This window comes from Tachypleus tridentatus, chromosome 13, assembly GCF_004210375.1.
Source record: "Tachypleus tridentatus isolate NWPU-2018 chromosome 13, ASM421037v1, whole genome shotgun sequence".
Classification (NCBI taxonomy): domain Eukaryota; kingdom Metazoa; phylum Arthropoda; class Merostomata; order Xiphosura; family Limulidae; genus Tachypleus; species Tachypleus tridentatus.
Window position 1 is genome coordinate 36,300,577 of NC_134837.1, and position 6,000 is coordinate 36,306,576.

The 6,000-nt window shown below is 36.4% G+C and overlaps 1 protein-coding gene across 2 annotated transcripts in view; it reads right to left on the reverse strand.

Annotated features, from left to right (window-relative positions):
- LOC143240111 (uncharacterized) overlaps positions 1–3,840 on the reverse strand; it is a 50,770-nt gene extending 46,930 nt beyond the window's left edge. The window contains exon 1 of one of the 2 annotated variants that reach the window (XM_076482004.1): positions 3,626–3,840. The gene's annotated coding sequence lies outside the window, so the exon portion shown is untranslated. Of the gene's footprint in view, positions 1–3,552; positions 3,568–3,625 lie in introns of those variants that run through there. The other variant, XM_076482003.1, reaches the window with a different exon arrangement.
- Positions 3,841–6,000: the final 2,160 nt, after the last annotated feature.

The window sequence follows — 6,000 nt, forward strand, 5'->3', positions numbered from 1 at the left end:
TTGCTTCCCTCCTAGCCCGTGCAAAATCGCCCATTTTATATCTATAATGCATGTTCCCCATACCTCCGTGACTCAGGATTCGATCCATACAGCGAGCTTAACGACTGACATAAAAAAACTAAAATATATATTCAACTCCAGCAATAAACAATAGGATTACTTTCAACATTGTTGGGTTTTGTGGTGGTTTTTTTTTTTGGGACTCAGAGGACCAGAAGCATTCTGGTCAATAAATAATTTAGGATAACGTGTTTCAAATACCAATGCATATAATAATGTTAGGATTAAAACAGTCTTGAAGATTAATAATAACGGGGGCATTTCCGTCTTGTCAACACGAGATAATTACCACGAAAAAAAAAAAAAAAAGATAGAAATCAGACAAGTAATTAAAGTTTTGTTGTTGTTTTTTTTTACTTTTTGAAACTGAGTAAGTCTATGTAATTACATTACTCGTATGTTTTTACAAGATTGTCAATTTATTGAAGTATTGGCTGTGTGTGTGTGTGCTTCAAACATGCTCGCCCTCCCAGCCGTTGGGGCGTTATAATGTGACGGTCAATCCCACTATTCGTTGGTAAAAGAGTAACCCAATAGTTGGCGGTGGGTGGTGATGACTAGCTGCCTTCCCTCTAATCTTACACTGCTAAATTAGTGACGGCTAGCGCAGATAGCCCTCGAGTAGCTTTGCGCGAAATTCAAAAACAAAACAAACAAAGAAGCAGATGGGGTTGATCTGTGTATCGTCTTAAAAAAAAAACGAATTATTTATGAACATAGTAAGCATCCCTGGCGATACGATTTATTTTGTTTTCAAAAACAGTTGCAAAAAAATAGTTCTGTTGTTTACTAAGTCAAGGCGTTATTGAGACAATTGAGACTAAATATGTACACTCAGTAAAGTACGTCACCGTACACTTCTCAACCCGCACCATCTTACATCGTGAAAAGTGCATGAAACTGTAACTGATTGGTGCACAGACGACTTTAACTCATTACTCGATGAAGTTAAACACGGTGAAACTCGAAACTACTATCTCGTGCAATGCGTTTTCTGGTAGAAAAACTTAATGAACCGTCCCACTTGTCTCAATCAACTAAGCGTATTATGTCACTCAGTTTTCACAAGGATAAACATAAATCAACAGTTACCACCCCTCCGTGATGAAATTGAGGTCAGGTTGAAGTTTTGTAAATGTATAAAAAAGGTGATATTTTTGTTTTGTTTTCTCTATTTATTGTTGAGGCTTATTTGTTATTCATTGTATGTGCCCAGCATCAGATGCATGTTCTTTTTTTCCAGTATTTTGTGGGACATAATTTATGTTTTTTTACTTCTTAAAAATAAATCAAAATCTTTTTTTATGTTGTTGCATCTGTTTTTGATGTTTCTTGATATAGCAGAATTCTCAATAGGAAGCCTGACTTTATTTTTGGTTTTTAACGTGTAGAAATACACGTTTTATGTTTAAAAAAAACGTCTCAATAAAATCGAAAGAAAGAAAGAAACAGCCATTGTGTCAGGGTGAGTAAGCTTACTTCCTATCGGTTCCTTTTTCCAAGCTGATCTATTATTCCTTCGACCCACTGTTTAATATAATGACATCCACATGAACACGAACGAACCGATGATATCGAATACTATATCCTTGTGTGTTTTTTTTTGTTTTGTGTTTTGTCAACCGTTATGAAAACCGATTAAAATCTTGAAGCCTGAATTGGATAAGAAAACACTTCAGGTAAATGTGCATACTATGATATATCACCCTCTGTGCTTACCGTTTCGTAGTAAACATGCTGGGATTAACCATCCCTTTTAGGACGGTTCTCTATATCCCTTGCAACCACCTCCTCCATCTTCACTGTATTCAGTCTAAGGTTACGTTCTATTGTTAAGAAACAGGGTTAATTCTAGAGGACCCACCTCAACTAACTTTCCAAAGATTTTTCAATGTACATGAAGAGGTTTGTTTTGTGAATTTCGCGCAAAGCTACTCGAGGGCTATCTGCGTTAGCGTTCTCTAATTTTGCGGTGTAAAACTAGAGGAAGGCAACTAACCATCCACCGCCAACTCTTTGGGCTACTCTCTTACCAACGAATAGTGGGATTGACTGTCACCTTATAACGTCTCCACGGCTGAAAGGGCGAGCATGTTTGGTGTGATGAGGATTCGAACTCGCGACCCTCAGATTACAAGGCACGTGCCTTAACCACCTGGCCATGCCGGCCCTCATATAAATTGAAAAACACATATTGCTCGTAGAAAGAGTTACGGCTCGTATCTGTAGTTGCATGTTAGCAAGACTGCATTTACAAACAGCCCATGCGTACTTTTTTGTTTCTTTACATACACCTCGGAAACCATTTATGTAATCAGAAAGTTTTATTTGAAATAACAGTCATAAGCCGAGTATAGTTTATACAAGAGCTTTACGGCAGGATGAACATAGTTTATAATAACTGGTACTTACACACTACCCTCTTTGTTAATTCTTCTTTGTTTTGTTTTTATACTGAGAACATTTCACGAGCTTTTACTAACCAAAATCTTTCTTCTTATTTTATAAAACTACTACATAATAGGCTACCTGTGCTCTGCCCACCGGGATGGAGGAGGAGACACCAAAGATTCAAAAATCAATACAATCTGTGGTCCCCGTTCTCTGATTCCTTCCCAGGAAGCTACTTTGTTTGTTGCTGGAATTCGTGTCAAGCAAGACGAGGCTTAGTGAAGTGATATACTAAAGAAAGTTGAACCCAAGATGTGACATTATAAATTCGTAAACTTACAGCTGATACGTAGATCCCCCATACATAACTACAAACAAACAGACCCACAGGGAGATTAGAGGGAAGGTAACTAGTCAATAACACTCGCTACCAATCTTAGAATACTATTTGTAAACCAATTAGTTTGATTTGACCAGTCACTGTTATGACGCCAGTCATCACCACACACCGCCAACTCTTGGACTATTCTTCTACCAAATAATAGTATGATTGACCACAACATAATAACACCCCCACCGTTGAAAGTACGAGCAATGTTGGTGGGACTGGGATTCGAACTTTTGACTTTCAAATTGGGAGTCACGTGCCCTAAGCACCTGGCTATGTCGGACCTTGTATATATATATGTATAATTACACAGCAATGTTAAATCGTTATTTTCTTATGACATTCGTGTTTGAATTTTCCTATCGATCTTTCATATATCTATTATCAGTTATATGGATGATGTCATAATTTTCCTCTCTACTTCACTTTTCCCTTGAGCAAACGTTCTAACGAAACTTATCGTCTTGATACTTGTAATATTCAACAAAATGCTATAATCAGCTTAACAAACCAATATAAATCGTTAGTATATTTAGCAAAATCTAAAAAAAAAAGAAAAACATTGTAATTTTTAAAGAAGAAACTAGTAAACTGGCGGTTATATTTGAAAATACTTAATACATTATAAATGTGGTTTGGTAACATGCTATCAGATTAAACTTAAACTTTGGAATCTCTTCAACTACAAATATTTGTTTTAAAAAACAACTTACTCTTGTTACCTTGACAGAGTAGAACTTTTTGCATTTCGGAGGAATCATTATCCAGACTGACATGTTTACTTACATGATATTAGTTCTAGCAGTGATTCTGTTCGCTTCTTAAATTGACAGTCGAGCAAACCGGTTTCTCAGAGTGACTTGATTGTCGGCAGTATTACGTCATTAAAGGCCGGTAGTCCTCCTCATATAGTAGTCACTAGAAATTCTATTTTATATTTGTTTATTTATCGGGGAATAAAAAAAAACAGACGAGAATTACCTTTAATAGTAACGTTTCACGGTAATAATCTGAAGAGTTCGACCATAATACCTGATACCTGAGTTAAAGATTACTTCAACACGAGTTTTAACTGGTCACCCCCTGCAGGAAAAACAAAATTGGAGCAGGAAATGACCTTCTTCATGTGTGTTTGTATATATCAATTCCTGAAAGAGAAACGCCCCTTGATGTATATAGATAATAGAGCTAGCAGGTTTATAAATTACGTCATCAAAATGATGTCAACACTTTCCGTACTAATCGTGAAACTATATGCGTATTACTTATAACTTGAGAAGCAAGTCAATTACTAATAAAGTAGGTACTACTGATACTGTTACGAGACTCAGTCCGTTTTCGGTCAATAAATTGTCCGTGCTTTAATTTACAGATAATTCTTCGCCGATATTGACTGATTTATTTTTAGGTTCTTCGATCCACAAATGTATGTTTTTATGCGTTTCTTTTTTTTTTTATAGATATAACAGATAGAAAGATAAACGATCAGATTTCTCGAGCTGATTCATTTGGATAACAATATTCCAACTATCTGATATTTTGTCCATATTTCAATTTAGTAAAGATAATATATTAGTCTGTTATATTCTAAAGTTTGTGTGTTCATTCATCGAAAAATGACACTTTAGTTCTCACAATAGTCTAAGATAAATATAATTCAAGCATAGCTGATACTTAATTTGAACGCGGACCTAAAAGAAGATAACTAACTGGTCGACAGCATCTTAATCAATATTGGAACTGAATATCGTAGTCAAAGACGGCTCAGCTGTTCCAGGCTTACTTTTTGTGGAATAAACATCAGTGAAAGTCCCGCTGTGAAAAAAAACAAAACACGTGTGGATCGCTCCTTTCCACTGTTTTCAGTCATCACAGCACACAAACCGTTTGATCGGTACTAAAAGGCCCACCCAAAGCACAGTATTAACGTCTCTTCGTTTGGCGTTGACTACACCTATTTCACTACCAACCATGTCGCTCAGATAAACCGGCATCCGCGAAGTGAAAGCAGTACAATTACTTTGTTGCAAAACTCGAACTATTTGTTCGATTACTTATCAACTTAAGTTGTATTTTGGGAATGGGGGTTCGAAATTGGTTTATCAATTGGGGACACCACCACACAGATGGGCAACTCTATTATACATAATGTTTCGTGTGCTCAAACAACCTAACTTTCAAAAGCCTGTCTTAACACTTTATGATTTATTATTTAAACGTAAAGCTTAAAACTCGTAGCTGATTTGAGGTCTGATATGTGACTGCAGTATCCTGCTGTAACAACAAAAAGCGTTAAATAGCTTTACGTCCTTTTTAATGTAAAAACAAAATCAGGAACAACGTGGTAAATCTAACACTTTAAATGTTTTGAATTAAGCACAAAACTACACAATGGGCTATCTAAGCTCTGTCCATCACGGGTATCTAAACGTGGTTTTTAGTGTTGTAAGTCCGTAGACATACCGCTGTACCACTGGGGACGTATTTCAGATTAAGAAAAAAGTAATAATTTTAATCCTGAGCTGACAGGTTTGTTTCGTGCACTGGTTGTCACTTACTTCACGTGTACGCTGATAAATAATGTATTGTTGCTATGGGCATATACGCCGTAGTGTTTAACATTAATATATTCATTGGGTCGGACGTGGCCTAATGTTTTCGCGCATGATTGTGAATCCAAAATTTTAATGCCGCACGTCCCATTGTTACAAAATCGAGATCACTCATTGGGGCTGCGGATGTGTCGTAAGAGTGACAGCCACACCATATTATTCAATTGGAGAAGCCAAATGAATATATACTGTTAACCGTAGCTGCCTTCCATGCAGTCTGTCACTTCTAAACGAAGAACGGTTAACTCATGTAGAACTTTGTGCGTGTATCAAAAAAAAAAAAAAATTATAACACTGTGCGATTTAATTACATATATTTTTTGAACTAATGTGTAGTTTTAATGGTAATTTTAACGTTCCTAAGAAAAAACGAAACAAATTTACACACAAGGCTTTCGAAATAGCCAATGAGAATGGTTTGTTTGTGTGTTTTGTTAATTTCGCGCAAAGTTACAAGAGAGCTATCTGCGCTAGCCGTCCCTAATTTAGCAATGTAAGACTAGAGGGAAGGCAGCTAGTCATCACCACCCACCGCCAACTCTTGGGCTA